At 45.0% G+C, this 26,326-nt stretch overlaps 1 pseudogene; it reads right to left on the bottom strand.

Moving 5' to 3' along the window:
- Positions 1 to 1,660: 1,660 nt before the first annotated feature.
- On the bottom strand, positions 1,661 to 1,778 carry LOC126472336 (5S ribosomal RNA; annotated as a pseudogene).
- Between the last annotated feature and the right edge of the window lie 24,548 nt (positions 1,779 to 26,326).

Below are 26,326 nucleotides of genomic sequence, written 5' to 3'. Positions count from 1 at the left end.
TGAGAAGGTACCTGTGTCAACTAAGGACTTACTCTATGGAGGACAAACAAGTGTTCTCAAAGGTTTGGGCTGGCCAAGCTGTTTATATGATAACACTTTGTATTTTCAAGCACAATCTTCATACTCAAGTATTATAACACTTCTTTCAATAAATCCTTGTAAATTATTGCGAATATGTGTTGTCATCTATTTTTGCAGTAAATACTGCCTAATCCTGTCTGGCCCTGTAACAGACAGTATATTTGCTGTGTGCAGGTAAGTTACCTCACAACACGAACTCCTCCGGTGATTATCTTCCTGCAACATTTATATACACTAAAGAGCCAAAGAAACTGGTACACCTGTCTAATATCGTGTAGGGCTCCCGCGAGCACACAAAAGTGCCGCAACACGACGTAGCATGGACTCGACTAATGTCTGAAATAGTAATGTAGGGAACTGACACAATGAATCCTGCACGGCTGTCCATAAATCCGTAAAAGCACGAGGGATTGGAGATCTCTTCTGAACAGCACGTTGCAAGGCACCCAAGATATGCCCAATAATGTTCATGTCTGGGGAGTTTGGTGGCCAGCGGAAGTGTTTAAACTCAGAAAAATGTTCCTGGAGCCACCTTGTAGCAATTATGGAATTGCCGAAGTCCGTCGAAAGCACAATCGGCATGAATGGATGCAGGTAATCAGACAGGATGCTCACGTACGTGTCACCTGTCAGAGTTGTATCTAGATGTATCGTGGATCCAGTATCCCTCCACCTGCATACGCTCCTCACCATTACAGAGCCTCCACAAGCTTCAACAGTCCCCTGCTATCATGTAGGGTCCATGGATTCATGAGGTTGTCTCCATACCCGTACACGTCTATCCGCTGCGCTCAATATAATTTTAAACGAGACTCGTCCGACCAGGCAACGTGTTTCCAGTCATCAGCAGTCCAATTTCGGTGCTGATGAGCCCAGGCGAGACGTAAGGCTTTGTGTCGTGCAGTCATCAAGGGTACACGAGTGGGCCTTCGGCTCCGAAAGCCCATATCTATGATGTTTCATTGAATAGTTCACACGCTGACAGATATTGATGGCGCAGCATTGAAATCTGCAGCAATTTGCGGGGGCTGCACTTCTGTCACGTTCAACGATTCTCTTCAGTCGTCGCTGGTCCCGTTCTTGCAGGATCTTTTCCCGGCCGCAGCGATGTCGAAGATTTGATGCTTTACCGGATTCCTGATATTCACGGCACACTCGTGAAATTGTCGAACGGGAAAATCCCCACTTCATCGCTATCTCGGAGATGGAGTATCTCATTGCTCGTACGCCGACTATAACACCACTTTCAAACTCACTTAAATTTTGACAAGCTGCCATTGTAGCCGCAGTACCTGCACCAGTCACTTGTTGTATTATATGGGCGTTGCCGACCGCGGCGCCGTATTCTGCCTGTTTACATATCTCTGTATTTGAATAAAGCACTCCTTCTTCAGGCCACGAGTTGCCTACCGGGACCATCCGTCCGCCGTGTCATCCTCGGTGGAGGATGCGGATAGGAGGGGCGTGGGGTCAGCACACCGCTCTCCCGGTCGTAAGATGGTAGTCCTGACCGAAGCCGTTACTATTCGGTAGAGTAGCTCCTCAATTGGCATCACGAGGCTGTGTGCACCCCGAATGATGGCAACAGCGCATGGCGGCCTGGATGGTCACCCATCCAAGTGACGACCACGCCCGACAGCGCTTAACTTCGGTGATCTCACGGGAACCGGTGTAGCCACTGCGGCAAGGCCGTTGCCTGCATTTGAATACCCATGCCTGTATCACTTTGTTTGGCGCTTCAGTGTATTTGACGCCAAATGAAATTGATGAGCACAATTGCGAGCAAATCTCAAGTGCTACTAAACTCGAATGCAAACATGTTTCTTATCTGTCACTCTAAAAAGGCCATATCAATTTTTCAACGATTGGAAAATTCACCTTACTGTTTCATTTCTTCTCTAGGCATTGAGTGTCTTACAATTAACTATAAACATCCCAGGAGCACCTTAACTCGTCATCTATAACCGTAACAGTACAAAAATGTTTAATAAAATTTCACATTCAGCAGTGTGTCGTGGCTAACGCTTTATTTCCGACCGTTTCTTCCACATCTCCAAGTACTCAGAATCTGTATATCTGACTGCACAAGTTTGGATGCGTTGTAAATCAATGGAGCCTCTATTTGTAGTGTTCGAGAAGGAGGCAGCATCCGTCACATTGAAAATTTTAGTGGTTGCTTGAGGCATGCTGTTCAAGGCCACTGCTAGAGGTAAACAGGAGATAAGGGTTCGTGTCCTGGGCTGGCAAAGATTTTCATTTGTCACGATGTGCATTATCGCTTCCACACTTCTGCACGAATTTCACTGTTCTCATTTAAAAGTCACTGCATTTTCGAGTCTTTTATATTCCTATGACAGAGCGAGCCAATTTTTTAATAAAATCGGTGCATTTCCCACACACCCTACGGAAGAACAAATAGCTGCAATGCTAAGGAATAATAAGAGGGAAGCATCAGTGATGCTGCAGATTTGAATAGCTTATATAGGAGTGGTTGGATGAACCAATTTATTGATTTTTTGTCAGTGCAACAATGGTGTCTCAGCTTTGTTCTAGGAGCCGCATATGGACCGTAGCGCACAATTTCCTACGTGTGACTTTCGAGACAGTTAAATAAGAACTGGAGACAATGATGAAGAGTTCACAACGTTCGAAGCAGGATCATCATCACCTGATCAACACAGTCAGGAGAAAAGTCTTGTGAAACGACAACGAAAAGAGACTTACAATGCAGATTGTTCAGTCTGCCTACGAGAATGCAATTATTTTGTCCAATATTGAATTCCCACGCCCCTATTTTTATGAAGGGAACGGAAATAATACGTGTTGTATTTCATATCTTAATTTTATATGTATAAAGTAGAATTAACAAAATTTCGACCAGATCACTTTCATTCATAACAAACCTGAACAAGTCACTATCAACACATACACTACATTTTCATTATCTTGTAGTACACGTAAAATTTTGATGTCAGGATTACATACATTATGTAGAAATTCTTGCAATTCTGCGAATAAATTGCTTAAATTTGTGTATAAAAACAATTCAAACAATGTATCTGCATCGCATGGAGAAAATATTCTGTAAGGAAAAGTTACAGGCAGACTGTGGTGATTAAAATATGGATGTGTGTGTATGTGTATGTATGTGTATGTGTGTATGTTTATACGTATACATCGTTGACGATAAAAAATGTGCTCTGGCACTGTCACTTTTTTCTCCCTCTTCTTTTTATTCATTGCCAGTATAAATAGTTTTAAGAGCGAACTCATAGTAACAGTTACGATCTGTATCAACATTTGTACAACGCTGTAGCTCCGTATATCAACGGAATAAAAGACTGCTTACTTACTTTACCTTGCGGATCAGGTCCAGAGAACCGTGCTGAGCTACAAGGCTTCTCTTCTACTGGATTTTGTTTTCTGCCATTTGTCGCCAGTCACCATAAGAACTGGTCTTCTTCCGCAGGGATTAAAATAGATGGATTTCAAAGGCTATCAGTGTTTATCCATATGAGCGACATGGTCCAGGGTTAGATTCCCGGCCTTGTTGGAGATTTTCTCCGCCCGGGGACTGGGTGTTTGTGTTGTCCTCATCATTTCATCATCATCATCATCATCATCATCATCATCATCATTCGTGGCAGTGGCTAGATTGGGCTATGTAAAAGATTGGACTATGTAACAATTGGGACTTTGTACGGGTGCTGATGACCTTGTAGTTAAGCGCCCCACAAACCAGACATCATCATAAGAGCGACATGTTCTGCACGTGCAAGTCGTTTGCTTCTCAACAGGCCTGCAGTGTTCGGTCTAGTGTACATTTAATCCAACTCACAATTATGCCGGATCTGAACAATAAACTAATGTTTTTCAAAAATACAGTTGGTTGTTACCAATCCTCGTTGTTGTAACCGGGAGATTCGAATACTGGGCTGGCACAAATCTAGCGTTTATTACGTATTGATTACACTGCAAGTTCAGAATTTCATGGTGGATTCCAGTGACATCATTTCGTGTTATAGCATTTACGTAAGTTGCACCGCCCTCCCTTCATCTACATCTACATCTACAGCTACATCATACTCAGCAAGCCACTGAATGGTGGCTGGCGGAGAGTACATCTGGTGCCTTTAAGTGTTCCGTTCGCGACTGACGCGTGGGAAGAATTATTATCGGTAAGCCTCAGTATTGGCTCTAATTTCTCGAATTTTATCGTTGTGGTCATTACGCGAGATGTTTGTGGAAGGAAGTAATATGTTGCCCGACTGTTCCCGGAAAGTGCTCTCCTCAAATTTCAGTAGTACACCTCTCCACGATGCACAGCGCCTCTCTTGTAACGTGTACCGACAGAGTTTGATGAGCATATCGATAACGCTCTCGTCACGATTAAACGATGCCGTGACGAAACGTGAAACTTGTCTATCCTTTCTGACGGTACTACCTGGTAAGTATCTCGTATTGATGAACAATATTCAAGAACAGGTCGAACAAGCGCCTTATAAGCCACTTCATCCGTGGATGTGTTCCTTACGATTCTCTCTATGCCATCTGCTCTTCCTACTGTTTGTTTTATGTTGTGAACCCACTTAATGTTGCTCTGGATAGTTACTTCCAGATATTTTACGGTAGCTACTGTTTCCAACAGTTTGTCATCAAAAATGTAATTGTTCAGTAGTGGATTTCTTCTTCTATATATGCGCAATTTGTTACATTTACTTATACTCACAGTCAAGTGCCAGAGCGCGCACCATTCATCAACCACTGCAGTTTATTCTGCAAATCGATACGGTCTTTTGGCGTTGCTAGTTTGTGATAGACAACCGCAGAATCGGTGAACAGTCTTAAAGAGCACCCGACGCTTTCTACTAGATCGCTTATACACATTGTAAGCAGTAACTGTCCTATCAAACTTCCTTGAGGTACTCCGAAGATGAACTTTAAATCTGTCGATGTTGTTTCTTTAAGAGAGACGTGTTGAGCCATATCTGCAGTGATGTTTTGAATCCAGTCGCAGATCTGGTCCGATACTCGATAAGCTCGTTTCTTTTTCACTAAACGGCAGAGCGAAACGGTGTGCAATGCCTTCCTGAAGTCAAGGAACACGGCGTCAGTCTGGGCGAAGTTTTCCACAGCGCTATGAATCTCATGAGTTTCACAAGATCTCTGTTTGTGGAATCCATGTTAATTTTTATAGAGGAGATTTTCAAATAACTTGAAACACTATGGGACTTAACATCTGAGGTCATCAGTCCCCTAGAACTGAGAACTAATTAAACCTAACTAACCTAAGGACATCACACACATCCATGCCCGAGGCAGGATTCGAACCTGCGACCGTAGCAGTCACGCGGTTCCGGACTGAAGCGCCTAGAACCTCTTGGCCACAGCGGCCGGCTTGTTCTCCAAAAACATCATAATTTCTGAGAATGAAATATGTTCGATAATTGTACAACAGACTAATGTAAACGATATAGGTCTATAATTGTGTGCGTCTGTGCCATGGCCCTTCTTGAAAACAGCTTTCTTCCAGTCCGTACCATTTGTTGGTCTAGCGATCTACGATAAACTTTCGCTCGAAGGGGAGCAAATTCTTTGTCATAAACTTTGCAGAATCTCCAGTTCGCTGAAGCTGAAGCTACAGCTACGTTCTCTTGTCCCCCACGACCAGTTTTCCCTCAACTGTCCTCCGACGCGAGCACGGAGAAGCGAGTATTTTGCTGGCAGCAGTCTTTGAGGCTGGTATTGACGCGCCGCGCTGGATTCTTGCAGCGCGCCGCGGCGAGTGTGCGTGCGGCCCAGATAGTAGGCGAAAACGTCGCGCACCGGAGATGGAAGCTGTTATCAGCCTATTGAGTGCAGCGAGCGCCGCTGCCGTGTTCCGATATTAATGACACGGGATTTGCCGCGCCCGCGCAGAATACCAAACTTAACAGTAGACGTACTGCAGCAGCCGCCTAAGCGACAGCGCACTGCCGCAGGGCCTTGTGCTTCGTCTGCTACCTTTCTTTTCCAGTCCCTAACCTAAGCTTCTGCTCGGAACGTGACTGCCATATTTACTTCCTAGTCTCCTCGTAGTTCCATTAAACTGAAACCTACAGGAGGTGGACAAAAATATGGAAAAACATTACATCTACATCTACATCTACATTTATACTCCGCAAGCCACTCAACGGTGTGTGGCGGAGGGAACTTTTCGTGCCACTGTCATTACCTCCCTTTCCTGTTCCAGTCGCGTATGGTTCGCGGGAAGAACGACTGCCGGAAAGCCTCCGTGCGCGCTCGCATCTCTCTAATTTTACATTCGTGATCTCCTCGGGAGGTATAAGTAGGGGGAAGCAATATATTCGATACCTCATTCAGTAACGCACCCTCTCGAAACGTGGACAGCAAGCTACACCGCGATGCAGAGCGCCTCTCGTGCAGAGTCTGCCACTTGAGTTTGCTAAACATCTCCGTAACGCTATTACGCTTACCAAATAATCCTGTGACGAAACGCGCGGCTATTCTTTGGATCTTCTCTATCTCCTCTGTCAACCCGACCTAGTACGGATCCCACACTGATGAGCAATAGTCAACTATAGGTCGAACACGTGTTTTGTTAGCCACCTCCTTTGTCGATGGACTACATTTTCTAAGGACTCTCCAAATGAATCTCAAACTGGCACCCGCCTTACCTACAATTAATTTTATATGATCATTCCACTTCAAATTGTTCCGTACGCATGCCTAATACAGTGTAGGACACCCGTTGGCATTCAGAACAGCTTCCAGTTGGCGAGGAATGGGTAAACTCAGGTCGTGTGAGGTTTTCAAGGGAATCTACGATTTTTCGTATAAAATATTACAAGTTCAGGTAACGAAGAGGGAGGTGCGGAGTGACGACGTACACTTCTCTGTAGACCACAAAGGCTCAATAACACCGAGACCTGATGATTGTGGTGGCCAGCGGAGAGACAGAAATATATCCTTGTGCTCACAAAACCAGTCCTTGGCAATACGAGCTGTCTGAACAGGAGCCCTATCGTCCATTGTACAACGGGATGGACTTGATGAGCCAAAATGGAGACATAATCCTTGACAGCATTGCAACCTTTCAGAGTAACCATCTATCCCGAATAGCACGGTATTGCTGCCAAAATCATCACCGAACCCCCCCCCCCCCCCCCCCCCCCCATGTTTCACTGTTGGGACGTAAACTCGTTCAGAAGTTGCAAACAAAGTCAAACAAGACCAATCCGACCAAATGACGTTCTTCCATTGTTCCAAATTCGAATGGACCAAATTTTATGGCTTCAGCATCACGATTTACTTTTGCAGGCATTTCCATCACTGATGAGCGGTTGTGAGTTTCCAGATCACCCTGCAGTTCCTTCTTCTGGAACTCCCTTCTTGTTACAGTGCTGACAGCGTCGCCATTCAGTTCTACAGTGACTTTTGCTGCTGTCATCCACTTATTTTTCGTCACATTCCTTTTCAGTGCTAGTCTGCCACGATCACTGAACACAGATTTTTGTCCGCGTTGTGACTTAAATAAATCTTCGAGACTGTGCTTCTCGAAATTCCACCAACTCTTCGGCCACCTTGGTTACGGCAGCATCCACCATACGAGTTCCAACAATTTGCCCACGTTCGAATTCCCTTAGCTCCAATATAAGGCGCTCGCAACTACACACAACAGTGTTCTAACCACGACTGACACTTGCAACGATCTGAGGAACCCCACAGGTGCCATTCATGGTCAAATACGGCAGCGAACCTGCAGGCTTGGCTGTTACCTGCATTTATGTTCAAGCGTGGTATCTCGCGGTTATTACATATTTTTGGTCAACCCCAGTATATTTCTTAATGGCTTCTAGATCGGTACAGCACGAGGCACGGTGCGTCGACGCTTGAGGTATTAAAACTGAGCACGCAGAACAAAATATTACTCACCCCTCTGAAAGAGCACACTGGCCAATTTGGAGCGCTGTAGGTGATGTAGGACTGCTAAGAGGCTTTCGCGTTACCCTCCACCACCAACATAGTAACGGCAGTGAAGTGGATGGAATGTGAAGACGTGATATGGTGGCAGAACGGAGATGTCGTATTTGGCCAGACCCATGAATAAAGTTACCCGATTTCTTGGTGTATCAACACGGACTGTGCAACATGTCTACAGTGTATAATGTACCACTCTCAGCTATGTAACACGTCGTAATAATGGTTGCAAGAAGATCTTAGCTGTCAGGGACAGGAGACGAGTGTTACGCCTTGGCAGCGACAAACTGTTTCAAAGCCGACAGAAATTGCAAGTCCAGCTCTACCGGAAGGAAATTGCATGCAGAGGAACTGGGAGTCGCGTACCTTCCCAAAGGTCACTTCTGACAGCGGCAGATAAAGCTGCACTTCACGGGCCAAACGATGTAGAAAATAGACAGCAGCTGGCTGTAGGGTTGTAGCATGGTCCGACAACTCGCTATTTGGCCTCTTTTCAAATGATGAAAGGAGTCGTGTACACTGAAGACACAATTAGGCATTTAATCCGAATTGTGCCGACGGTACAGTTCGGGCCAGATGTGGTTATGGGAGGTTTTGGGAGTGTTTGGGAGTGTTTTTCGTACGATGACTTGGCCCAATCATTCAGGATACCGTCAACGTGAACTAAGGTGTTTATTTCGACAGTCTCGATGATAACGTGTTGTCCTTCTGTTCTGCATCTTGATGAAGTATGCGGTGTGGGCCCTGCCGTCTGCCAAGATAACAGCCGTGTTTAGGGGGCTGCCAGCACACGCTCTTGGTCCGACGTATAGTTATCCCGAACTTAATCTCAAAGAAAATGTCTGGAAATATATGGATTAGCGGGTGAAGCTTATCAGTCAACATTATCGCAATTTCGTAGCCCTATGGGATCTAGTAATTAAGAAGTCGTTTCACCCGAGTATGGCATACCTAAAATGTGTTCTCTTCCTGGCCGAAATGGGGCGATAGGCAATAACGTTCTACGGCTCTTCATCTCCCGTGCTTCTTCAGGGAACTCTGCCAAGTGCAAGAAGTATCCAGCGTACTTCGTTGCTGTTCCTAAGACGTCATGGATGTGTATTGTTACAGCCCGGCAATAAATGTGCACACACTTCTCGTGTTACCCAACACACTTCACAAATGTGCAGTTTTTCTGACCACTTCCATCACCAGGGTTATCCCTCATAGAGTATGCATGGGAAATGACAACACGTTACCCGGAACCCCTCTGTAGCCAGAAAATTCCCTTCACTAAATGAGATAACCTATGAAATTAGAGTGGGACAGTAATTCCACGACAAAATCGTCGTCTGTATGCGCGATCTCAACAATGAATAGCTAGAGGGTACTGAAATTTTCAACGTAGATATTTTTTCCACAACTACATCATACACTGTGAACAATCTATTAAACACGTGAACATACTCATAGCTTGAGTCTTGTCGGTCCAGAACGTTCGTTTGGTCGCTAGAGAAGTTTTCGTTGAGATCTAATGAGGGATGATGCCCACTGCGTGCGAGAGCAAGCCTATAAGAGGATATTCGAAAAGTTGATACAGAAGTTTTCGAATCTCGCGGACAAGACGGAATCTAGTGTGTCTGAGTGCCTTCAGCTCTCTGTGAGTGTTACACTTAAATTACACCTGCGTTTTCGATTCATACGGAGAGGATTTTTGAGGGATGTGGCTCCTCTGTGAAAAAATTAAGTCACCGGACATTTCTGAGCACTATGTGGTGTGTATAATACTTGTCGAAACGGAATGGCCGACGAAAGTCAAAAGTTGCAATCAAGATCTACACAGTTTGTGTTTGCTGGATGAGTGAATAACTGCAATTACTTCAATCTGTGGCCACCTACGCCCTGTCGCCGCACAACTTAAACTGAATGGAATATCAAGGAAACAATAGCCCGCCCATAGATCACGAACCCTGCCGGCTGTACCCAGACGTTAGTCATTCAATTCTACTTTTTCATTTTATGGTCCTTTTCCGGAAAAATTATTGCAGTCTTTATTCATTATGTTTCAATTGCTGCTTGGGTCCTGTGTTTTTAGTAATCTTATAAGCTCCCTAATTATAACCGTAAACAAGCATGTTCGTTTCATTTATTGGACGAGTGGTCCCCATGGTTCCAAAAATCGTTAATATCAGTTTTTTAAATACCAAAAATTGTCGTTGATTATATTTTTTAAAATATAAAAACAGTAATTACGTTATAGTTTCAAACCTGGTCATGCGCCCTCCACGAAGATATCTGCTCCATTTTTTAAGTATGACGTAAGAGTAGTTACAATAGTTGGTATGAAGTGGAACAAGATTGGCTTTAGGTGACAGTACGAGATGTTAATTTTGTGACAACATCCTGGGTGGATAAAAAAGTATGTACCAAAATAGGTCACGTGCTCCAATTTGACAAATTCAGATTTCATCAAGTTCGAAGTTCCTGCTTTCAGTCCTAAGACTTTTTCATCATTTCTCGCTTTCTTCCCGTCTAGCAGTGACAAGCATACGTGTGAAGTCTTAGTTTGTTACATGTTTCATAAACCATTTGAACGACTCTTGTATCGAAATGATGTGTAACGAATCAATTTACAGGATACGTATACATGATTAGTGTTGACAATAATGAACGCATTATTATTTTTCGTCCTACTCGTGCAACTACTCTTTTTACTGTCTACCAGTTTTAAATAAAAATTCGTCAGTGGAATAAAAGAAGTTGTACAGGAGAAATGATTTTAAATTATATTTACCTCTTTCTTTGCTACCTGTCAGACATTTTACATAATCAGACAAACAATCAAACATTTTTGTTGTTGCGTATTAAACTCCTTTCTGATCCAGTGACAGCTTTAACAATGGGTAGATAGGTCATTTTCCCCTCTAGTCCTGTAGGTATGGACATCACTGTTTTTGTCAAATTGTGATGGATTTCTTATGACGAATTTCATTAGTGAATGTATGTATTGTGACAGCGTACTTAAAATGCCTAGCTCCTTGAAGAGGTACTTACATGACGTCCGTGGATGAACACCATATATTATTCTTACTGCTCACTTTTGTGCAATCAGTACTTTTTTACTAAGTGATGAGTTACTCCAGAAAATTATTCCGTACGACAGTGCTGAGCGGATATATTCAAAATATTTCAGGAAGTTGATACGTTTAGGTAACGCAATTGCTTGAAGTAATGATAATCTGAAGTTCTCCCACATAACTGATAGGGTAAGACTGTTCATACAGTGGAGTGAGGTAATAGCATAATTTATAGAATAGTACTGCACACAGTAAAGCACTGTGTTGATGATACCAATTTTATGACTGAGGAGAGCCCTACCCTCTAGAGTGTTATTCCGTGTGTACAGAATCCTGAAGGAGATGCTGGAGAAATCCAGCATTAGATTGTATTGGAATCGAGTGCTGCTCGTGTGCAGACCAGGATAAAAAAGTGTGTAATTTGCGTGGTCTATTGGTTAACGTTATAAGTAAGTGACGCGCTGGTCCCAGGTTCGATTCCCAATAACCACCTCAGAATTTTCTGTACTGGGATGGTTTTGGAGAGGGCCAGCTGAACTCGTGTGACCATATGAGAAGCTACTATAAAAAAAGGAAAAAAAGCACTGAAACGGACGTGCAAGTCGCTTACGTGGCCTCAAGTACACTCTTAGATGAAAAAACCGACGCACCACGAAGTAATTATCCAAAAGAATGGAAATCGGAAGATGTGATGTACATATACAGGTAAACAAATGATTGAAATTTTAGAAAAATTGGGTGATTTATTCAACAGAAAGAGGTTTACAAATTGGCGCGTCAATAACGCGTTGGTCCAGGTCTGGCCCTTATGCAAGCAGTTATTCGAGTTGGTACTGACTGATGAAGTTGTTGGATGTCCCCCTGAGGGATATCGTTCCAAATTTGGTCCAGTTAGAGCGTTAGATTGTCAAAATCCACAGCTGGTTGGAGAGCCCTGCTCGTAATGCTACAAATGTTCTCAATTGGGGGAAAATCCGACCACCTGGCTAGGAAATTTGGAAATTTGTGGTAAGGTATTATGGGACCAAATTGCTGAGGTCATCGGTCTCTAAGCCTACATACTAATTGATATAACTTAAACTAACATATGCTATGGACCGAGGCCCACGAGAAAGACAGGCCGCGGCGCGTACGTCACGAATGTAGTCCTGAACTCGCTCGCTCGCTCAGCTCAGCAGACAAAATGCGTTTCTGAACCTGTTAACTCGCAGCTGCGCGCGTACTAACGAGAACTGCATCTTCCACTGGAATCTGCTATATTGAAGTCTTACTGATTAACAGTACTACAGCAAAATTTAATTTAAGATCAATACTCGATATAAATGGTATAACGGCTTGTTTATAGTATTTACTCTCTTCTGCTTAACAGTACTCATTACATGCTGCAAGTGGTGCCTTATGCAACTGATAATCATTTTAGCATGATTTTATTTTATTGTACGCCAGTACAGACGTAACAAATTATAAGTAGGCCTATGGACTTCTCATCATTAGAACTAATAACAGTAAGATTCCATAACAGTGGATTCCAGTAGAAGATTCAGTTTTAGTTTGTACGGACACGCCTAGTTACGAGTTTACAGGTGTAGAAACGTAGTTTGTCTGCTGACTTGAGCAAGCGAGCTAGCGCAGGACTACCTTCGTGACGTACGCGACGTGGCCTGTCTTCCTCGTAGGCCTCGGCTATCGACAACACACACACCCCATGCCCGAAAATTGGAAATTTGCGGTAAGGTCTTATGGGACCAAACTGCTTAGGTCATCGGTCTCTAAGTTTACACACTACTTAATCAAACTTAAACTAACTTACGCTAAGGACGACACAAACACCCATGCCCGAGGGAGGACTCGAACCTCCGACGGGGGAATCAGCATGGACTGTGATAAGGCGGCTACACCGCGCGGCTCCTGGATGGGGAAGGGCACGAAGACAAGCAGCAGAAACTCTCGCCGTGTGCGGGTGGGCATTACCTTACAGTTATGTAAACTCAGGATAGCTTACCGTGAAGGACAACAAAACGGAGGGTACAATATCGTCCACGTACCGCTGCGCTGTCAGGCTGACGCGGATGACAACCACCGGCCTCCTGCTATGAAAAGAATCGGATCCCCAGACTGATGCTTCTGGTTGTGGGCCGTATGGTGGGTCAAAGTCAGGCTGGTATCCCACCACCGTACGGGGTGTCTCCAAACACGTCGTCGTTGGTCATCGAGGCTCAGTTCAAAGTGGGACTCATCACTGAAGACAGTTCTATTCCAGTCAATGAGATTCCAGGCCGAAGACATGTCTGGAGATGCACCGGACAGCGGTGGGAGACCAACGTGACTGTTGCCGGCCATAAAGCATGACAACCAGGAGTGACGGTCTGGGGTGCCATTTACTTTCATAGCAGGACCACTTTAGTTGTGATCCGCGGCACGCTTACAGCACAGAGGTACATCGACGATATTCTACGCCCAGTTTTGTTGTCTTTCGTGGCAAGCCATCATGGGCTTACATCTCAGCGAGATAATGTCCGCCCCCACACGGCGATGGTTTCCCCAGGTGTGTACGTTTGGAGCAGTATGGAGAAAGCCCTCTAACCAGCTCGTAAATTTGACGATCTGACCCATCACGTGCACAAATTGGCACAATTTCCCTCAGAAGGACAGCCAATAATTCTATCGATCAATGCTAACCCAATTAACTGCTTGCGTTAGGGCCAGAGGTGGACCAACGCAATACTGAGTTGCTCAATTTGTGAAGCGCTTTCTCTTTAATAAATGATCCAACATTTCTTTTGTTTTTCAATTTTAGTCATTCATTGGTCTGTACATGTTCATTACATCTATCAAATTACCGATTTCCGTACCGTTCGCATAATTCCTTTATGCTGCGTCGATTTTTTTCCCTTTTTTCCTTAGAGTCTAGAAAGTCTTGCACCAGTTACACTCCAAATATAAGTGTTGTTGCCTCTCTCTCTCGCACCATACACTATGTGATCAAAAGTATCCGGACATCCGCAAAAACATGTTTTTCACATTACGTGCATTGTGCTGCCACCTACTGCCAGGTACTCCATATCAGCGACCTCAGTAGTCATTAGACATCGTGAGAGAACAGAATGGGACGCTCCGCGGAACTCACGGACTTCGAACGTGCTCCCGTGAATGATTGTCACTTGTGTCATACTCGGTACGCGAGATTACCACACTCCTAAACATCCCTAGGTCCACTGTATCCGATGTGATATTGAAATGGAAAAGTGAAGGGACACGTACAGCACAAAAAGAGTACAGGTCGACCTCGTCTGTTGACTGACAGAGACCGCCGACAGTTTAAGAGGGTCGTAATGTGTAATAGCCAGACATCTATCCAGATCATCACACAGGAATTCCAAACTACATCAGGACCCACCGCAGTACTATGACAGTTAGGCGGGAGGTGAGAAAACTTGGATTTTATGGTCGAGTAGCTGCTCATAAGCCACACATCACGCCGGCAAATGCCAAACGACGCCTCGCTTGGTGTAACGATCGTAAACATTGGATGACTGAACAGTGGAAAAACGTTGTGTGGAGTGACGAATCACTGTACATAATGTGGCGATCCTATGGCAGGGTGTGGGTATGGCGAATTCCCGGTGAACGTCATCTTCCAGCGTCTGTAATGCCAACAGTAAAATTCGGAGGCGGTGGTGATATGGTGTGGTCGTGTTTTTCACGGAGGGAGCTTGGTCCACTTGTTGTTATGCGTGGCACTACCACAACATAGACCTATATTGATGTTTTAGGCACCTTCTTGCTTCCCACTGTTGTAGAGTAATTCGAGGATGGCGATTGCATCTTTCAACACAATCGAGCACCTGTTCGTAATGCACGGCCTGTGACGGAGTGGTTACACGACAGTAACATCCCTGTAATGGACTGACCTGCACAGAGTCCTGACCTCAACCCTATAGAACACATTTGGGATGTTTTGGAACGCCGACTTCATGCCAGGCCTCACCGACCGACATCGATACCTCTCCTCAGTGCAGCACTCCGTGATGAATAGGCTGACATTCCCCGAGAAACCTACCAGCACCTAATTGAACGTATGCCTGTGAGAGTGGAAGCTGTCATCAAGACTAAGGTTGGGCCAACACCATATTGAATTCCAGCATTAACGATGGATGGCGCCACGAACTTGTAAGTCATTTTCAGCCAGGTGTCCGGATACCTTTGTTCACATAGTGTATCAATAAAATGAGAGCTATAATGGCCGCACGGGATTAGCCGAGCGGTCAAAGGCGCTGCAGTCATGGACTGTGCGGCTGGTCCCGGCGGAGGTTCGAGTTCTCCCTCAGGCATGGGTGTGTGTGTTTGTCCTTAGGATAATTTAAGTTAAGTAGTGTGTAAGTTTAGGGACTGATGACCTTAGCAGTTAAGTCCCATAAGATTTCACACACATTTGAACATTTTCAGAGCTATAATGGCAGATGAGTACCCAAGACGAAAGCATTTCGACTCGGCCATCTCCATAAGGGAATGCCTGGTATTTTCTTCTTTTTCGCTTACGATTCAGTCAGCTCATTTGTTGTCCTCAGTGCGAGCGACACAGCATGGCAGTTACCAACTGGTCGCAAATTGATTGGATGCGGGGCTCGCAGCCTCGTCAGGCAATTCCGATTTCCCGCAGTTTCTCTAAATCTAGCAAGGCGGACACCAGGATGGTTCCTTTGAATATTCCTTCCCGGTATTGTAATTACCTTGCCGTCGACGCGGCGTCGAACCCCAGTCTACCTTACTTCCGTGTGGCCCAGTACTTCACATTCAATAAGATACGTCTAAGCTTTCACTTAACTGCTATTTGTAATACATGAGAATACATTACGATTTTAAGTTATAATGACTGTAATGCAAGAACAAAAATGACACTTAAAAAGGGAAAGGAAGAAAAGGAGAAAGAGAAGGAAAAAGGTAGAAAACGGAGGAGAGGGTTAAAAGGTGGATAGGATCTGGGAGAACATATTTTGAGAGAACATAAATAGGAGCTCACTGTATGCAGTAAAAAAGGTGGACTTCGAAAGCGCCTTTAGTGTAATGTATAACTTCTCTGAAATTAAGTACTAGATTACACCGCCGGCCGGAGTGGCCAAGCGGTTCTAGGCGCTACAGTCTGGAACCGCGCGACCGCTATGGTCGCAGGTTCGAATACTGCCTCGGGCATGGATGTGTGCCATGTCCTTAGGTTAGTTAGGTTTAAGTAGTTCTAAGTTCTAGGGGACTCATGACCTCAGCAGTAAGTCCCATAGTGCTCAGAGCCATTTTTTTTAGATTACACTACAGTACAAGCTTCCAATACCGGATCAATTGACTTAAACAACTACAGTGTGATAGGGAACTGAATCTGATTCTGAATGGAAGGATGCAATAAGGAATGAATCTTACTGATGTTAGACTGCTGTATGTAATGACATACGCGGAGTTGTTAGTATGAAGCAGGAAATGGAGCATACAAAGACAGAGGTAATTCTAGCTTCAGACTGTACGTAATCATAACAGTTCTCTGTAGGAAAGTATGGTATAATCAAAGAGGGCTTTGCCAATTACGTATCTCTCACACAACCCAAGATCATGGCGGCGAGATTTGGACCTCATCTATGAAACTGACAATACTAGGTATCAATTATTTTCTGTTCATGTGTTAAGGAAGATTCCTACGTTTCTGAAAGATATGAAATGACGGATTTACTTAACTCGCGGAATAGGTGAGAGGCAAATAAGACTTCTATCCGGCACTCTTCGTCTCGGATGATAAGGTGCCCTGAGGATTAGCGGCGACCATAATTTGTTGTTGTTGTTGTTGTGGTCTTCAGTCCTGAGACTGGTTTGATGCAGCTCTCCATGCTACTCTATCCTGTGCAAGCTTCTTCATCTCCCAGTACTTACTGCAACCTACATCCTTCTGAATCTGCTTAGTGCAATCATCTCTTGGTCTCCCTCTACGATTTTTACCCTCCACGCTGTCCTCCAATGCTAAATTTGTGATCCCTTGATGCCTCAGAACATGTCCTACTAACCGGTCCCTTATTTTTGTCAAGTTGTGCCACAAACTCCTCTTCTCCCCAATTCTGTTCAATACTTCATCATTAGTTATATGATCTACCCATCTAATCTTCAGCATTCTTTTGTAGCACCACATTTCGAAAGCTTCTATTCTCTTCTTGTCCAAACTATTTATCGTCCATGTTTCACTTCCATACATGGCTACACTCCATACAAATACTTTCAGAAACGACTTCCTGACACTTAAATCTATACTCGATGTTAACAAATTTCTCTTCTTTAGAAACGCTTTCCTTGCCATTGCCAGTCTACATTTTATATCTTCTCTAATTTGACCATAGAAACACGAATTTGAAGGAAACTGTGGTGCAGTAAGGAGCTCGGTACGGATCGCATAGACTATGTGCAGGCGCAGAGCCCGGGCGGCAGTTAGGCGGCTCTTGCACGGAGCGACGCGATCCCTTTAAATTAATCTTCCGCCGCCATGTTGCTTATTAAACAAACAGCGGCGCAGCGCCATCTCAGCTTAGGTGGCGCCTTCTTCCCCCACCCTCCCCTTTCTGCTCTCCGGCTCCTCCTGCGGCGCCACCCGCCTGCAACGCGATCCACCAGCGCCGGCAAACATGCTTTAATTATGATACGCAAGAAGCCGCGAAACTCTATCTGAAGACGACGCGGGAACACGTTAGAAACGTCTCTCGTAGTGCGTTGCCTTCCGGTGGGCTTAAGCCTTCGCCGTTATGAGTTTACTAAGCGCCGGCGAGGAAGAACTGAGAGCATCTGCAATATCCCGGGGATCTTCTGTCCCCTGGGGACCGAGACGTTTCCAGAGAACTGCTCCACGTTATTATCACCTCAACAGTTTTTCGGATTTCTCGTGCACAATCCATCAGACGATTTAGGTAATGCGATGAACTGTAGTCTCTCGACATTATCAGATTCAGATGTGTATGTCCACACAAATAATCAGAAGTACTTCGACATATTCATACCTGTCCCCTCTCTTTCCCCTTGAATTCATTGTCAAAATATGTTCGTGCGTACATTGGGAAAAATTATGCTCCTATTACGTTTCCTTGGAGTACTATGGAGCTGCATGATCTATAAATCTATAACCGATAACTGTTGTGGCGAGAGAAAATTGCCCAGTTGCAAAGGGGGCTCCTTCACACGTGACATGGATCCTCCATCTGTACCTCTACCTCACAATCCACCATTTGGTGTGTGACAGAGCATGCTTGCTGTACTGGGTTCTCTCCTCCTCCCCCCTTTTTTTCCTGATCCACTGGCCCGTAAGTACAGTACCTGTGCATGATCAGTGTCTCGTGGTCATTTCACAACACATAATTTGCAAGCAGTAATCAGATACCTAGAGTTAATCGAAGATAGACCGCAGGTAACAAATATAAGCTCACCAGGCAAAATACTAATCACCCGCTCAAACAGCTCACAAGGGAACCTCCCCATCGCACCCCCCTCAGATTTAGTTATAAGTTGGCACAGTGGATAGGCCTTGAAAGACTGAACACAGATCAATTGAGAAAACAGGAAGAAGTTGTGTGGAACTGTGAAAAAATAAACAAAATATACAAACTGAGTAGTTCAGTGGAAGATAGGCAACATCAAGGACGATGAGAACGCCGGAGCGCCGTGGTCTCGTGGTAACGTGAGCAGCTGCGGAAAGAAAGGTCCTTGGTTCATATCCTCCATCGAGTGAAAAGTTTAACTTCTCATTTTCAGTTTATGTGACAAACTCTCATGTTTTCATCACTTTTTTGGGAGTGATTATCACATGCACAAGAAAACCTAAATCGGGCAAGGTAGAAGAATCTTTTTACCCATTCGCCAAGTGTACAAGTTTAGTGGGTCGACAACATATTCCTGTCATGTGACGCACATGCCGTCACCAGTGTCGTATAGAATATATCAGATGTGTTTTCCTGTGGAGGAATCGGTTGACCTATGACCTTGCGATCAAATGTTTTCGGTTCCCATTGGAGAGGCACGTCCTTTCGTCTACTAATCGCACGGTTTTGCGATGCGGTCGCAAAACACACACACTAAACTTATTACAGTGAACAGAGACGTCAATGAACGAACGGACAGATAATAACTATGCAAAATTAAAGAAAGTAAAATTTTAACTCGAGGGAAGACTTGAACCAAGGACCTCTCGTTCTGCAGCTGCTCACGCTACCACCAGACCACGGCGCTCCTGAGTTCACATTGTCCATGATATTGCTTATGTGACTCATGGACTACTCAGTTTGTATATTTTGCTTATTTTTTCACAGTTCCACACAACTTCTTCCTGTTTTCTCGATTGATCTGTGTTCAGTTTATCAAGGCCTATCCACTGTGCCAACTTATAACTAAATCTGAGGCGGGTGCGATGGGGAAGTTCCCTTGTCAGAAACTGCACATTAGCTGGCTGGAGGCGTTCACGTCGAGTTACGATTTTGCCTCTCCGCAAATGATTCAGGGCCTCCACTGCACCTTCAACACAATGAGGAGTTTAACCTCCAGCATATGAAAAGTTTAGTACATGTGTTATGTCATTTTGTGAAGTTTTTGGGGAGTTTTCCGACCCATGACTTGGACCCTCTCAACCAGGCTCTCGCGAATATGAACAGGATGTTTGTCTGAATATTCTCGGTGACCAAATATTGGCATTTCTTCGACATCTTGACAGTTTTGCTACGGACAATCTGGTCTTCCAAAATAACAACGTCTTTGTTCACATGGCTGCGCGCATACGTTCCTGAACCGACCAACACGCACGCACCCAACCGCATCTCGACTGGCCCGCTAAATCACGCAATCTTCATACCGCTGAAAATATCTGGGCGTTCTGGGGCAGCGATGAAATGTAGCAATTAAGAGCACCACCAACTTGATATCTCTACGGCATCTACACTTTTTTTAAATGGAGCAATGCCTATTGACACTGGAAATGGAAATGAAGTCCCACGTAGGGTAACGATGCGGGAGACCTGCACCGCCGTACTAGGCCAGTTCCTAATGGGGGTGGTTTGCTGTCTCCTTTCTCCGACCGTAATGGGGATGAATGATGATGATGATGATGATGATGATGATGATGATGATGATGATGATGATGGTGAAGACGACACAACACAACAACGCCCAGTCATCTCGGGGCAGGTGAAAATCCCCCGACCCCGCCGGGAATCTAACCCGGGACCCCGTGCTCGGGAAGCGAGAACGCTACCGCGAGACCAAGAGTGGCGGACCTATTGACACTAAAAAGCTAAAATTAGGGTAAATTAGAACGTAAGTGGTGTTTGCTGCAGGATTCTAGTGAGAGTCGTATACGAGATATCGTATTCTGAGAAGTTTCCACACCGACACTTTTTTGTACCATTCAACCTGCATAATTGCTAGGTACTACGTTGTTAGTTTACTTATAATGTGCTTGTGTGTTCGTGAGTGCAATGCAACTTGTTAGTCAGCTAGGATGTGACAGTCCAAATAATAGGTCGTTAGTGAACGATGGGATCCACCTATGCAGAAAAGGCCGACATGCTCGTGGTGTATGGAGAGTGTAGGAAGAATGCAGTTCTTTCTTGATCGATGTAGGCGGCAAGACATCCCAATAGACGTCAATCATCTCGGCAATTATTTATCAACCTATTCAACCAGTTACTTGAAATTGGTAGTGTAACACCTAGGCAAGTAATAGAAGGAAATATGTAACAGCAGAAGAGGGGGATATTAATGTTGCAGTTGATCCGCACGTCAGCTCCCACACAATAGCACGAGGAAGTGGCTTTGATAGGCAAGTATTCTACACATTTTCCATCGACATAAGTTCCATCCCTACCACATCTCTATCCATCGAGAACTGCATGGAAACGATTAAGAGAATCGTGTTAGCTTCCGTTCACAGACAGTAAGACTGGATTCTCCAGATGTATCATGTAGCTTGTTTAGTGATGAAGCCACATTTACCAGTCGTGGTCAGGTAAACTGCGGAAACATGCACTATTGGTCTGTAGACAATCCCCATTGGCTTTGTGAGGTGGAACGTCAGCATCCATGGAGTGTAAACGTGTGGTGTGGTATAATTAACCATCAGCTCATAGGCCCGTTTTTCAAAGATGGAACACCAAACGCACACAGGTACTGTAGCCCCCTAACAGACGATCTTCCAAGGATCCTGTGATACCAACATGATGGCTACCCAGCGCATACTGCACGAAGTACTACAGAGTGTCGTCAAGAATTGCTTCCAAGACGCTATACAAGGACATACCAACTACACCTAGTGATATGCAACGACGTATTTCTGTAGCCTGCTCGGACATCTCTGCTGAAATACTAGCACGTGTGCAACAGTCGATCCATACCTGACTAGAAGCGCGTATTGCAGCTGCCGGTGGTCATTTTGAACACAACCTGTGATGGTCAATTGTCTCGTTACTGGTCAGAATCTACATAACTAATGTATGCACTTGTTCTTTATTGAGTGCTACCGCACCGCAGGTATTATACAAGCGTCGATGTGGAGACTTTTCAAAATACGACATCTCTTAAACGACTTGCACTAGAACCTTGAAACAAACAACACTGAAATTCTAATTCATCCTACTTCTAGTCTGTTAATTTCAATAGGGATTATTTCGTTTAAAAAGTGTATGTTTGCACAAAAATTACACTTTCCAAGTATTATTACAATCGGTTTATTGCCAAGCAATACGAGCCACTGATTCTGAATCCATTCTGTGAAAACCGCACAGCAATAGCACTTTCCATTTCTGCAATATTTGCGGGGCAAGTTTTAGCCGATTCACCAGAGAAATATATGGCCTGTCTGTCCGTATGTTTATTAGTGTATCGTGTGAAATTTTGAAGTAAATCGGTAAAGTACTTTTTCAGATCTTTGGAAACAACGTTAAACAACGATATGCCTTTATACACACTGCTGCGGAAAAAAAAATTGTAGACCTGGAAAGACGACGTCGATTATGATCCGATGACAGAATATGCCACTTGAGGGATAGCAAACGTTGTCCGCCGGCAGATAACGTAGCGGCATAGCTACGAGAGCGCCATATGTGGTACCATTTAATAAAAATGTGTGTTAAATCCTATGGGACTCAACTGCTAAGGTCATCAGTCCCTAAGCTTACACACTACTTAACCTAAATTATCGCCGGCCGGTTTGGCCGAGCGGTTCTAGGCGCTACAGTCTGGAACCGCGCAACCGCTACGGTCGCAGGTTCGAATCCTGCCTCGGGCATGGATGTGTGTGATGTCCTTAGGTTAGTTAGGTTTAAGTAGTTCTAAGTTCTAGGGGACTGATGACCTCAGATGTTAAGTCCCATAGTGCTCAGAACTATTTTTGAACCTAAATTATCCTAAGGACAAACACACACACCTACGCCCGAGGGAGGACTCGAACCTTCGCCGGGACCAGCCGCACAGTCCAAGACTGCAGCGCCTAAGACCGCTCGGCTAATCCCGCGCGGCACCACTTAATAGGGAATGCTCCCAGTCAGATGGCTCAGTGTGGTTCAGACATGTGAAGCAAGCAGGCAACCATACAATCGAAACGATCTCGTGCTTCCTAAAGCCAACTGAGCGAGTTTGGAAGCTGTCAGACTGTGCCCTCCTAGTGGCTTGACGGTCCTGTCGGAGAACTGCCACATAAGTTGGACGTGCTGCGTCAGTTGTGCATCGATGCTGCTATCAGTCAACATTCTCACACCCGTAGACGGGGTTCTGGACGTCCACGCAGCACAGACGTCCAACAAGGGTGTCGTATTTAAGGGCAGCAGTGGCAGATCGTACAGCTACCACAACACAGAAAGAGGTCTTGTGAGCCCAGACGTGTCAACACCAACTGTTGTCAAAAAGCAGTGGGACTGCGGGCGAGCGCACATCTAACTCGTCTTCCACTCACGCCACGTATCGACGTGTACGGCTCAACTGGTGCCGTCAGAGGATCACTTGGAAGATGGAGTGGCGGGCCGTGGTGTGTAGCGGCGGAAGCTGACTCTGCCTATGCACAAATGATGGTCGTTTGCACGTACAGCTCTGAACTGGTGAGCGCTGTCTCGTAGAGAGCATTCGTCCCATACACACTGACACCACCACAAACCTTATGGTCTGGGGTGTGATAAGCCAGAATTCTCGTTCACCTTTGGTGTTTCTGGAGAGGGAGAGGTTGACCCACGTGTATAGAGCAGACGGGGAGTATTTTGTTGTCAGCAGAATTGGTTGGTCAGGACGGTTCGGTGACTTCGAAGGTGGACTACTCCTTGGATGTCACCTGAAGAATAATATATCAGGGTCATTTCAACCCTTTTAAAGCTGTTAAAGTCGGCGGTTGGTACTGTGGCTATGAAGTGGACAAGCGAAGGAACACCCACGGCCCCTTACTGCCCTCAAGGGGCTGGTCCCGGCGGAGGTTCGAGTCCTCCCTCGGGTATGTGTGTGTGTGTTTGTCCTTAGGATAATTTAGGTTAAGTATTGTGTAAGCTTAGGGACTGATGACCTTAGCAGTTAAGTCCCATAAGATTTCATACATATTTGAACATTACAGGGTTATTACAAATGATTGAACAGATTTCACAGCTCTACAATAACTTTATTATTTGAGATATTTTCACAATGCTTTGCACACACATACAAAAACTCAAAAAGTTTTTTTAGGCATTCACAAATGTTCGATATGTGCCCCTTTAGTGATTCGGCAGACATCAAGCCGATAATCAAGTTCCTCCCACACTCGGCGCAGCATGTCTCCATCAATGAGTTCGAAAGCATCGTTGATGCGAGCTCGCAGTTCTGGCACGTTTCATGGTAGAGGAGGTTTAAACACTGAATCTTTCACATAACCCCACAGAAAGAAATTGCATGGGGTTAAGTCGGGTGAGCGTGGAGGCCATGACATGAATTGTTGATCATGATCTCCACCACGACCGATCCATCGGTTTTCCAATCTCCTGTTTAAGAAATGCTTCTGCTTTAGCCTTTTCCGTAAGATTTTCCAAACCGTCGGCTGTGGTACGTTTAGCTCCCTGCTTGCTTTATTCGTCGACTTCCGCGGGCTACGCATGAAACTTGCCCGCAAGCGTTCAACCGTTTCTTCGCTCACTGCAGGCCGACCCGTTGATTTCCCCTTACAGAGGTATCCAGAGGCTTTAAACTGCGCATACCATCGCCGAATGGAGTTAGCAGTTGGTGGATCTTTGTTGAACTTCGTCCTGAAGTGTCGTTGCACTGTTATGACTGACTGATGTGAGTGCATTTCAAGCACGACACGCTTTCTCGGCTCCTGTCGCCATTTTGTCTCACTGCGCTCTCGAGCGCTCTGGCGGCAGAAACCTGAAGTGCGGCTTCAGCCGAACAAAACTTTATGAGTTTTTCTACGTATCTGTAGTGTGTCGTGACCATATGTCAATGAATGGAGCTACAGTGAATTTATGAAATCGCTTCAATCATTTGTAATAGCCCTGTATTTTGCGCTCAAGGAAACGTTTAATGTGGATGGATGTGGACTCATTTTACAGCGTTTTGTACTGCGTACGGTAGGGGGACAGTTCGGAGACGACGTTTCTTTGTTTCAGCATGATAGTTCACCGCCGGCCGCTGTGGCCGAGCGGTTCTAGGTGCTTCAATCCGGAACTGCGTTGCTGCTAAGGTCGCATGTTCCAATCCTGCCTCGGGCGTGGATGTGTGTGATGTCCTTAGGTTTGTTAGGTTTAAGTAGTTCTAGATTGTAGGGAACTGATGACCTCAGATGTTAAGTCCCATAGTGCTCAGAGCCATTTGAACCATTTGATAGTTCACCCTGTCTTAAGGCAGCAATTGTGAGGCAATGATATGTAAGCAATCACATTCCCCAAATGGACTAGCCTGCCCAGAATCCCGACGTGAACTCAATGAAACATCATTGGGATGAGTTGGAACACGACCTCTCTCCAGATACAAACGTCCAGCATCACTAGCTTCTCTTTCTTCGACTGCTGAGGAGGAATGGACTGCCATTCCTCCATAGACATTTCAGGCACCTCACTGAAAGTGTCTCCTGCGCAGGCCACGCTGTCATAACGAATTATTCGTAGCCTATTGATGTCTTAACCGGTCTAACCACTAACATTTTAGTGTGAGTATTTGACGGTAAAAACTTCTTTGTTAAATAAATATTAGCGCTAATGCCAGCAACGTGGCAAACATGTATATTGGTGTTTCTCATACATCACCAACGCTACCATTGTATAAAAGCAATATCAAAATCATCACCTCTATGGACTAATTATTAATTCGTTTTATACTAACCAACATTTGTAAACTAACTAACGCTTTGGGTGAACAGCTATTTCAGTCCGCAGTAAACCTGTCCTGCCCCCTCCCGTCATGGGGAACTGAAATAACACTGAAGAGAAAAGAGACGACACAGCGAGGAAATTCTCTGCACCCCGTACGACCGATCAGTAAAATCTGTACATAAAAGCCAAGTTAGGAGGATGGGTGACAGAAAAGGTTGTTAATTTAGGGTCAATAAGAAGAAGGCCTAATTAACACTAAAGTGGTTCATTGGAAAATACAGGGCTATTACAAATGATTGAAGCGATTTCATAAATTCACCGTAGCTCCATTCATTGTCATATGGTCACGACACACTACAGATACGTAGAAAAACTCATAAAGTTTTGTTCGGCTGAAGCCGCACTTCAGGTTTCTGCCGCCAGAGCGCTCGAGAGCGCAGTGAGACAACATGGCGACAGGAGCCGAGAAAGCGTATGTCGTGCTTGAAATGCACTCACTTCAGTCAGTCATAACAGTGCAACGACACTTCAGGACGAAGTTCAACAAAGATCCACCAACTGCTAACTCCATTCGACGATGGTATGCGCAGTTTAAAGCTTCTGGATACCTCTGTAAGGGGAAATCAACGGGTCGGCCTGCAGTGACCGAAGAAACGGTTGAACGCGTGCGGGCAAGTTTCACGCGTAGCCCGCGGAAAATTGGCTCATGCCACAACTGGAGACCGACAGCGCCGACTTCATCTTTCAACAGGATAGTGCCCCACCGCACTTCCATCATGATGTTCGGCATTTCTTAAACAGGAGATTGGAAAACCGATGGATCGGTCGTTGTGGAGATCATGATCAGCAAGTCATGTCATGGTCTCCACGCTCTCCCGACTTAAC

This window comes from Schistocerca serialis, chromosome 3 (assembly GCF_023864345.2).
Source record: "Schistocerca serialis cubense isolate TAMUIC-IGC-003099 chromosome 3, iqSchSeri2.2, whole genome shotgun sequence".
Lineage (NCBI taxonomy): Eukaryota > Metazoa > Arthropoda > Insecta > Orthoptera > Acrididae > Schistocerca > Schistocerca serialis.
This window is presented reverse-complemented; position numbering and strand designations above follow the sequence as displayed.